Source organism: Ochotona curzoniae, unplaced genomic scaffold (assembly GCF_017591425.1).
Source record: "Ochotona curzoniae isolate NIBS_2020 unplaced genomic scaffold, NIBS_Ocur_1.0 scaffold_4506, whole genome shotgun sequence".
Lineage (NCBI taxonomy): Eukaryota > Metazoa > Chordata > Mammalia > Lagomorpha > Ochotonidae > Ochotona > Ochotona curzoniae.
Genome location: NW_024467119.1, coordinates 34,566,399 through 34,577,854, shown reverse-complemented (window position 1 = coordinate 34,577,854; position 11,456 = coordinate 34,566,399).

The following is an 11,456-nucleotide window of genomic DNA, read 5'->3' as shown; positions in this document are numbered from 1 at the left end:
AATGGCCAGAGCTGAGCCAAACCAAAGCCAAGAGCCAGGAGCTCTTCCAGGTCTCCCACGTGGGTGCAGGGTCCCAAGGCTTTGGGCTGTCCTCTACTGCTTTCCCAGGCCACAAGCAGGGAGCTGGATGGGAAGCAGGGCCACCAGGATTAGAACCAGTGCCCATATGGGATCCCAGTGCGTGCAAGGCAAGGACTTTAACCACTACACTATCACGCTGGGTCCCTGAAGCCCTTTTACCAAACTTCAAAAAGGCAAGAAAAGTAGATTCCAATAACTACCACATATACAAATCTCAAGGGATCCTTGATCCATGGAAAGAGGAGCAATGTGCTTTTAAATACGTCTGAAGGCACTTGTACACTCAGAGTTAAACAATGTTCTTAATGGAATTAAAAGATATTTTTTAAAATGTATATTACTTTCAGTGACTTTTTCCTAACTTGCTTTTATGGAGTCTTCTATGATTTCCTCTTATGAAAACTGTGAAACATGTAAGTTAGTCATGAAATAGCATCATTAAAATAATATTGACCTACCAATGGTACAACCTTTGAACATCTCCCCAAATCAAAGAGATCACACGCTATCAGGGCTGCTTCGTCAAGGAAAAGAAATGAGCAGTGATCCTATTCGACATTTTACAGTATTTTATGAGGTAGAGCTGGTGATGTGTACTTTTGCTCATAAACACCCAAAAACCAGGAGGTATTAGTAGTACTGTCCTTCCCATTTGACAGATAGTAAAGCTGAGGCTTATTCACATTAAGAAACTCTCCTAAGGTTGTCTTTCTAGTAAGTGGCAGGGTGGAACTGGAATCAGATCCGATCTGACCTCCAAACCCATACGATTTCCTGCTACACAATGGATGGAAGCATCGTGTGGCAGGTGCAGGAGTCAGATCTGGCCCTGTGAAGATGTCAGGGCCTCCTAACCAAAACCTGATAGCAAAAAGGACTTTGGGATTGTGAATCAGTTAAGGGTTACGTGATGGAGTGATCAGCTTGAATTGGGCTCAGTGGACAACAGGGTGCATGGCCTGGGTAGCAGAGCCCACAGGAAGCTCAACATCACATGATGTTGCTAAGGACTGCAGTAGCTAAGGACTGCAGGCAGCCTCCCCAAACAGCACCAGGCAAGAAATGGATTCTTACCCTGGGTCTCCAGACCCAAAACCCAGCTCCATCAACAGTTTGATTTTAGGGTCATAGGATCCATTTTGGAAATCTGGTCTCTTGAGTGATAAATTAATCAAAATGGCCTGTGTTAAGCTACTAAGTTATTGGTGACTGGTTATAGATGAAATAGAATACTAAACATAGTAGTCAAAGGGAATAGCTTGGCTTCCACCAGAACCTGACTCCATGTCTGGATACATGAGAGCATAGTGTATGTTTCTTGAATTAAATAGGAATGGTTCAAGCTACAATCCAGTCTTGAGTCCAAAACATGTGATGCAAAGGGACATTAATTTATTATAGGTCATGATGACTTCTTGGTGCCTGGCCTCTCCCAAGCTGAGCAGGATGCCAGGGGCCCATCTGCTGAAACCCAAGTTGTCGTTTTAGGTGAGTTTCTCCAATACTTCCTATTTCATTTGCAAAGAAGCTGCGAGCAAGAAGATTCTCTGATGGGAATGACAATAACAAGGTGGTAGCCATCATAAGAAAGCATGGATTTAAAGCAAGAGACTGGGCACATCTGGAAAGTCTGGGCTAAGCTCAGTCAGTGGCAGGGACTCGGTGAGTCAGGCCCTGGACTCCAACTCCCAGCCAGGAGCAGCATACAGGGAAGCAAGCAAGATGGCATGGGACAGCAGGGCTACTAGCAAAGGGACATTCAGTATTTATATTTGCCAGGGGAGTAACCATGATAAACAAGGCTCCTGGCTGGTCTCCATAGAGCTTACATTCAGGAAGGGAATACAGCAACAAGCCATTCAGTGAGAAGCCAAGTCTTGGGAACTGTACCCATGTACTTATAGGAGCGTGATAGATCACATCTAATCTCTAGGCCTCTGGTCATTGCTTATACAAACCAGATGAGATCTTGTTGTACAGTTTGTGTTGACTATATAGAAACAATACAGCTCTAAAGTACCAGCTTGGCCACCCTGCTGGTGCCCTGTCTGGGTAGGGGCTCTTCCACATGTGCCTGTTGCTGTGTTCCCTACATTCACCAGCGTGTTCATTAACTGCTTGTGACATTACTGGTCATTTGCAGCATCTCAAGAGTGTGTCATCTGTGCAGGCAGTTGGCTATGTGGCCTCGTTTGCTGGGCACGGGAAAATGGAAGGGTGGTAGGAAAGAGGACGCAGTGGGCCACTGCCCAGATGACGGACACACAAGCCTCTTGAGTTGCATTGAGATCGCAAAGATGGAAGAAAGCCGGGGGCAGTGCAGTCTAGAACCCTCCAATCATCTACCTGTAGGGTCAGGAGGCCCAGGGTGGCACTCAGGGCCTTACTGCCTTCTCTAGGTGGCTAGAACAATTTGTCACAATGCATCTATGCTGCTATTGTAAGCTCAGGATTAAAGATGCCTCTGGACACCTATATTTCAACTCTAATCTATACTGTGATGCTACTTGGAAGTGGGTTTTGAGGAGGTGGCTAGGATATGAGGGTGACATGAATAGGCTTCCAGCCTTCACGAGCAATTCTGCTTCTGGAGCCATGCAGCTTGTGGTATTTCGGTCATAACAGTCTCAGATGACTAGGATATGGAGTTAAGCAGGGCCAGGGGCTGCAGCCCAGCTCACTGCTCACCAAGCCTCAGGCCCTGGTCGCTGGTGAGGTGTGTCTTCCTTAAGGAAAAGGCAACTGTCACCTGTTAGGAAGCTTCCAAGTCACTGTGCACTCCCAGAGGTCTGGGGACTGTTTCCCTGGGGATGTATGGACTTAGAGGGGCAGTACTTTCTTCATACTCTCCCACACAGCAGAGGCCTATGACTTTCCCACCCCTCAGATGCAGGAGGTTTTCTGCATTGGGCACAATTGCCAAACACAGGCAAGCCACACCCAATAGACTGAGAACTCAGGCGAGGTAGTGTCAGCTTTCTCATCAGCACCTCTTAAGCACCTTGTACAGGATGAACCCTGTCAGTCAGCAAGGAAAAAGTGCTCCAAGCTGGTAGCAATGCTAGGTGCTCCAAACATTCAGAACTCCACACTACCATTTTTGTCTTTTAGAAGCAACAACAACAAAAGCCCTGCCTGCTCCCAATAGCCTTGTGGGAGGCGCCAGCAGTCTCTCTGAGATGCCTTTTTTATTTGCTTGCTCTGCACACATTTCTAGGACTTTCTGCTCAGACTGCACCTTTGTGCACTAGGCTTTTCTAAGGCCAACTTGTAAAACTGCAGGATGCTGATTTCCTTACACATAATATAATTCTCACAATGGATATTTAAAATTTATGGCCAAATCTCCCACATGAAGGTGGTCTGGCAGCCATAATTTTTTCCTTCTGGGACCTAAATGACCAGGAACTTGTTGGCATGGTTGCAGACAGACTCTGATGAACTATGATATTTTGCTTAAAATCCTTCCAAGAATAATGTCAGATTTCATAATTGCCTTACCCATGGCAATTGGGTGGTACACCTCCATGGTACTGCTTATGGTGAAATGGATCAAACTGCAACACTAACAGGAGGTGAGTGCGAAAAACCCACTGCCGTCAGCTCCATTTCAGCCCAGGTTTGGGACTGTCCTCCGCAGTGGCAGAAAGCATGGACACTCAGTGTGTCTCAGCCTCATTCCATCAAGCAGAGAAATGAACCCAGAGCAGGACTCTTGTCAGCTGCTGCCAATTTGAGAAAACAGCATAGGATGTGACATGAAAACCTAGCATTACACAAAAGCCAGCCACAGTGGCAATGCAAATATGGTAGTTTGTAGTTGGAGACTGTGTAGACCAAGTGCCAGACATGTTTTTTCTCATTAGGAGCCCCATTTTGTAACACTCATCCTTGTAAAAATAAAAGGATATCTGGGTGTGAGGAGTAGCCTACCAGCCAGATTACGTCCTTTCACCTGCTTTGATGTTAAAATGTTCTCTCTTTATGTAATGATTTCCATGGCAGATGATAGCTCTCTGTGGCAAGTTTAAAAGGCTGCCAGCCAGTGAATTTTGTATGTAGCAACACTAACGCTATAGGAAATCCCAAAGCCTTGAAACTCCAGATTGATTGTATTTTCTGTTTCCCACACCTCTGGTTTGCTCTTGCATTAAGTAGCCTTCGCAAAAACAGTTGGGGGGTAAGGCTGGGTGAGGTGAGATCAGGCACAGATGACAAGACCTATAGGACTTGTTCTCAGACCCAGTCTCTGCAAATAAATGGCTGTGTGTAAAGCACTGCAGCCTCTCAACAGAAACCCATGGAAAAGCAATATCAAATCCTTTCCTGTTCAGGAGTAAAAGAATTTAAAAAGGAAGAGGATGGAGCAGAGAATTAAAAAGTCTGTTTGATTAGGCAGTGCATGATTCCAATGGGACATTTCTTCAAAATCTGCTTGGTATTTGCATGATTTTATATTGTGGTAAAGGAATGAACTAATTACTCAAAAGAGAACAAGTCTCCTGCTACACAATCTTGGGTGGAATGGTTTTTCCTAGATGAGTCTTTCTGAAGTCCTGTGCTTTGAGATGAGGCTTGGACTTGGTAGCTCAAGAACCTCCCAACACTAACATTACACACACATTGGCATCTTTAACTTACAAGTCCTGCTCCGCTCCCTAGCTTGTTAAGTGGGAACTCATGAACAGAGGTTAGTAAAGAGCACAGAGTGTGAGCAACTGTGTGAAGTACTTTAATGCATCGTGTTCAGAAATCTATGAGAAATCCTCAAAAATGTTAATTGAAAATATACATTTTGAAAAAAAAAACTATACATAGGTTTTAATGATTTTTTTACACTAAAATTTATTTTTAATTGTATTTTTCTATTATCTGAACTACTCTCATATCTTCTTGTTTTATTTGGAGGAGAGACAGAGACACACGGAGAGAGAGAGAGAGAGAGAGAGAAGAAGAGAGAAAGAGAGATGTCCCATCTTCTGGCTCAATCCCCATGTATCTGCAATAGCCAGGGCTGGGCCAGGCTGTGGCCAGTTACCTAGAACTCCACCCGTGTCTCCCAGGTGAGTGGGAAGGACTAGAGTCATTGAGCCAGCACCTGCTGCCACCCAGGCTGCACATTAGCAGGAGCTGCATGGGAAGTGGAGCTGGGGCTCACACCAAGCCACTCTGCAAAGAGATGCAGGTGTTTTAAACAGTCTTTGCAACTGCTGAACCCAGTGCCCACCCAATCTGTTTTCATGTGTCCCTCTGTCCTTGCCCTCGCTGCTCAGAACTCTCCTTCTCTCATTGTGTTACTGTAGCCCTCCGCAGCTTGCTATGGAGTACTCAGGGGCCTCATGCCCAGGTGCTGGTCAGGCCAGGAGAGGCAGGTGATAGAGGTGAATGCAACTGTTCCAGAATCACAGGCATTGAGGGACAAACCTTGAGCTCCCACCTCGGGGAAAGGTGTAGCAATCACCCTGCCTGGCACCTGGGAACTGAGCTGGACGTTCCCAAGTTGTCCATTCTTTCCTCTGAAACGAGACAACTGGACTTTTGGAGGTACAATCTTTAGGATTATATGGGTACACAACAGGCAGGTCAACAGATGGCTCGTTGGCAATTTCTAAGATAAGGAGTGCAATTTGCAGAATCAAGATTCTGTCCTGGAAACTGACCTGACCATGACCCTTCTTTTCTTTGGGGTCTGAGGATGGGAAATGAAGGCCAATTCTCTGCCTGTGCAGTCCTACACAGAGGCCAGCTGCTTCTCCACAGCCAAGCACAGCCCCAGCAGATCTGCTCGCCTGAGGTGATCACTGTGCCACAGCCCCTTTGCCATCGCTCAACATCCCTCTTTTCAGCTGTCATGTCTTTTTTCTCATCTGGGATTTCAAACAACACACTTAATGGATGGTCTTCCTTTGTCCAATGTTAATCCAAGCTCAAAAAGTGAAATTATTTGAAAAGCTAATACTCAGAAATTATACAAGTTTTAGAGTCTGACTGCTCTTAAGCATCAAGCCATCTACAACATCTAGCATCCTGTCATGTTACCATTCTTCCACACATGACAGTCCTGATGTGGGAGATGGTATCATATGCACATTTGCCTTTCGACCCTAACAAAGAACAATTTCAAAAGGCACAATGAGGAATGTCATGAGTTATGGTTGCTTCCATAGCAGCAGCAGAAGAAGCAATGGCAATAAGCATAACACATGATCACACTTGCTTCCTCTTATACTCTAAACCATGCTCCCCCATTGTAAGCTTGCTAATAAGATCCCGCTCTAATTCCACTCTGGGCTATGTCCAGACTTGATGGTGAATGCGCTGTGAGGCACTAAGGGACACAGAAGCCCTGGCAGTGTTTTTTGTCAAAGCCTGGTTGTCGTGATAAACCCTGCACTCTCAGCAGATAAGGGATGCCCTCCCGCACCATTCATTTCAATATCTGTCCAGTGTGGGCTTCTTTGGAGATTTATTTGCACTAAGTTCCCATGATGTCACAGAGAGGTGGTGATCTGGAAAGAAAATTAGAGGGAAGTGTTTGGGGGGATTATATTTTGATAAATGAGTAGTTGAGAAGGATTGTAAATGGCGGGGACAGAATCCCGCTGAGCCTCTCTTGCAAGGGATGCATGATCAACTGCCAACTGTCCTTGAACTTTTGAAGTTGGCCACACAACCTGAAAATGCACAGGATGGACCAGGAATGCAAGAGGCATCCCTGTGCGTGCCTAGGTGGAATAACACCTGTAAAGCTTTGAGAACCAGGAAGTAGCTTGAAGTTGAAAGTAAATATTGTCTGGATGGCAACAGAAGAGGACAGGGAAAGGGCAGGGTGAAGGAGGGGCAGAAGGAAGCCATCTCTTCGATGAACGAGATGTGAAGCCACTGAACAAGACGTGAGTGTGCCAGCTGCACTGGCACCTTAAAATAACAGTTCACATTCTCCATTCTCATCAGGCTGATCTCTGACACCATGGCCAAGTATTGACCATCTCGTACTCTGACCATGCACGTACTCATGGCATGTGCCAGGGACTCCTTTTGGCATTCAGATTGCTCTTGCTATTTTGTTTGTTTTTACTCAGAATAAAATGCTTTGGGTGGGGATTTCAAAGTAATATTCCCAAAACTGTGCAGATTCCCAGAGCAGGTGAGAAATCACTTTAAGACAACATGTAAATCAAACAGGTGCCCTGGCTGCTACGCTTCCCATCTAGCTCCCTGCTTGTAGCCTGGGATGGCTCAGAGTAGCAGAGGAGGGCTCATAGTCTTTGGATCCTGCACCTGTGTGGGAGACCAGAAGAAACTCCTGGCTTTGGATGGGCCCTTGTGGCAATTTGGGGAGTAAACCAGCAGATCAAAAGATCTTCCTCCATGTCTGTTCTTTCTGTAAATCTGCTTTTCCAATAAAAATAAACAAATCTTAAAAACTAAAATGTAGGGCACAGTGTGGTGACCCAGTGGCTAAATCCTTTCCTTGCATACACCAAGATTCCATACAGGCACCATATTTTGCCCCTGCGCCCTCATTCAGCTCCCTGGTTATGGCTACTTGGGGAGTAAAGCAGCAGATGGAACATCTTTCTCTGTGTTTCTCCTCTCTGTAAATCTGTTGTTCCAATAAAAACAAAATGTCTTTTAAAAAAAGCACAAGGACTGGCTCAATAGCCTGGTGGCTAAAGGCCTTGCCTTGCATGCACTGGGATCCCATATGGGTGCTGCTTCATGTCCCTGTTGCTTTACTTCCCACCCAGCCCCCTGATTTTGGCCTGGGAAAGCAGTGGAGGATGGCCTAAAGCCTTGGGACCCTGCACCCACGTGGGAGCCCCAGAAGAAACTCCTGGTTCCTGACTTTGGATCAGTTCAGCTCTGGTTGTTGCTATTACGGCCACTTGGGAAGATCTTTCTCTTTGTCTCTCCTTTCCTCTGTAAATCTTTCTTTCCAATAGAGATAGACAAATCTTAAAAAAAAAAAAAAAAAAAAAAAACTAAGCAAGCAAAAGCAAGTAAAAACAAGAGCTTCGCCTTTTTATCTTCAGGGGTTGTCATATGGGGAGGGCAGCATCTGCTGTTCCCTCCACCTGTGGCTGCAAATTCATGAATACCACTTGTGCTGGTTTTAAAACATGAACTTCTGGTTATTTCACTTGTTTCTTGGTATTTCCAGTTCTCAAATATTCTTTTGCTGTGAAGCCCCTTTCCGGTGCCTGGTGTTGATTTGAGCCAAATGCTCATCTCATGATGTTGCCTGCTCTGTGAGAAGGAACTCCCTCCAGACAGAAAACCAGCAAGAAACAAGGAAAGGAAAATTGAAGACTACTAAATTCTCTATTACGGAAATTATAAGGAGCCTAGACTTGGGAAATTTCATCAAGATGAGAACGACATAATTTTTCTTTGGAGCTCAAAATAGAATATCCAGGAAACCCTGCCCTGTGAGCAAATCACGGTAAAAGTCAAAGGTGGTTACTAATACTACAGACACACCCACCCCTCTGTTCATTGACATTGGAATATGGTCCATAGTTGCCAGAGACCTGCCACAGAGCTTGGGGGACAAGGAGAAGGAGCAACAAGAGAGACAGAGAAGAATCACATTAACACCAGTCTAAGGCACTGCTTGGCTTCGGTAAAAAACCCCAATCCCTGAAATGGCCTCCAGGCCCTGTGTGGCCTTCCCCACCTGCCTGCTCTCCTGCTTCCTGGAGCCAGGCTGGCTGCCATTCTGAGTAGATGCCAAGTTCGTCCTTGGCCTGGAACAAAAGTCTTCCACTTACCCTTGTGGTTTCCTCGGGTCTAGCCACACCTGCAACTCGCCCATCTGGACTACACCACCCAACCATCTGACATTCCACCCACTCAGTCACTAGTTATATTATTGTACCTCTCTCTGGAAAGTCTCCAGGGACTAAGACAGTTCCCAAGCCAGAGGCAGGGGCTCCCTTACATCTTTGATAAACAAAACAAAACAAAAAAACAAAAAACACGTGACAGGAAGCAGGAGGCGCCAACATGTCTGGATCACTCCCTTTGCACTCCCTGGCTGAAGTGTGTTCTGGGACAGGATTCATGTTTGGCTCTTATGACACCTGACTTTATGCAAATATGTTCTCAGCACTGGCTCCATGGGCCCTTGTGTCATGTGGTCTCTCACATAAAGATGTGCATAGATGCTTTTAGGAATCCAGGGCTTGTAGATGCTTTTTCCAGAATAACTAATTTAGGTGTTTTTGACAGTGCAGACCACAAAACCCCCTCTCCTCTTAGCAGCCAGGAAAGTAACTTACAACCACTAAGTCATGGACAGCGAGTGCATGCGCAGTTTGCCTTTGTAAGTCATTTGTGCTCTTGCACTTAAACGCATCTACTCCCTAATACATCGTGTGGAAATAGAAGACATGTCATTCTTCCTGTTTCCTGGGACACCTGCGGCCTTGAAAATTGCTTGGGGTCTTCTGAGCTGAATAGGAGCCAACATCTGTGTGCTAGATGACACCCCACACAGGTTCATCTCCATGGAGCTGGGGGGCAGGGACAGAGCATGGGAGACTGGAACAGAAGGACAGCCATTGATGGAGGAGGGGACCGCTGCACGCTGCGGCCTCAGTGGGAACTGAAAGGGGTCCTGCAATCTCCATTACACTGCTGAGCACCGTGTTCACCTTGGCCTTCCGCCAAGCAGGTTTAGTGGGAAAAGTATTAACGCCTGCAAGGTGGTCCCACGGCAAGGTCCCTGCGGACAGAGGCTCCACTATAGCTGGGGGAGGCAGGAGGAAGAGGCCCATCCTTGCACCCTGGAGACCACAGTGAGGTGACAGGGCTCTCCACCACTCAGCCTACTGCAGTGTGAGGGTGGGAGGCGGCGTCGGGAAGATGGAAACGTCACGGGCCCGCGGAAGGACACAGCGCCAGGCAGCCTGGCAGCCCGGGAGAGCTGACGGCACAGCAGAACAGGCATGGGTTTGTTTCAGGCTAAGTCGTGGCAACAAATTTTAGCCTCATAGCTCTCAGAAGAGCTGTCCAGTGTGGGGCTAGGCTAGGGCCTGCCTGACTCCCAGGGTAGGGCTGCACTGTATTAGGGCTTCAAACAGCACCTACATGTTAGACCTTCAGTTCATTTGAACAGCACAGCTATGAAAACAAAGCAAGCCGGGACCTCCCCGGGGGGATACAGACAGCCTTTCCTCTCACCACCCCCCTCCCAGTTCCAAGCAGTTTGCAAAGAAAGAAAGAAAGCCACTTGCCACTTATAAAGTAGAAAAGCATTGGGGAGTGGAGGAGAGGGATTGGTTATGATTTCAAACACACCAATGAACAACCAAATGATTCTGTAGAAGAGCCCAAAACATTCTGGGGAATTGGAATATGTGAGCGTCTCAGAGTAGGGACAAGACCAGCCATCTTTGTAGGCACTGTTAGCTCTGGCAGAAGCTTCTAGAAGAAACTTGCCCTTGGCTTCAAGTCCCCAATCTGGTTCTGAGGACCTGAGGAATATACAGCTACTCGGGCAGTTCTGCCAAAAAGGTAAGAAGTTTCAGCGCCCAGGCCTTAACTTCCTGCCTGTTATGTGTTGGGTTCCCAAAAAAGAGCCTTTCAAGACAACTCTTAAAGCCATACATAGAAACCATTGATTTTGTTAATCTGATTAAGATTGGTCAGGTGCCTTTTCCGAAGTTAGATAAACAGTGTGCAGCCAGGCCAAGGAGCCAAATCCATGCCGCGGCACAGTGTGTGTGCCAATGGAGTCTCCCTGTGCTCAGAGTGTAGGGAAATGAACACTCCTCATCAGGACCGCTGAGAAAACCCTTCTACCGTTTGGACTCATCCCCATTGCTGGCAGCTGGTCCTTGGCCCACAGGTGCGGCATTTCCTGTATGTGCTTGATTTGGCAGCAATGGCAAGCCAAAGGATGGGCACTTACAGAATAGCCAGGGAGACCCACCTGTTCTGCCTAGCTACATTTCAGGAACCCAAGCCTTAGTCTGATTTTAAAGGAGACAGGGGAGGAGGCGAGAAAATACGGGACTCTACCTGTAGATGCCCGGCGGATCCTCAGTGTTTTCTTAGGTGACATCAAAGGCAGAGAAACCCTTTTTCAGTGGCCTGTGAACCAGAAACATGGCCTCATCTGGGAGCTTCTTGGGCAAGCCAGGGTTCACTCCACTCCGCTCCCACTGAATTGCAATCTCTTCCCAAACGCCAGGGAACAAGTCCAGGGTATTTATTTGCATATGAAAGTGGGAAGCTTTGGTCTCCATCCAGAACAGCTGCTTCCCAAAAGCTCTGTCCTCAAGCCAGCAGGACCAGCTTCACCTGCGGGCTTGTCAGAGCTGCAGATTTTCATCTTGCCCCACACCTGCTGCACCAGGCACGGTGGC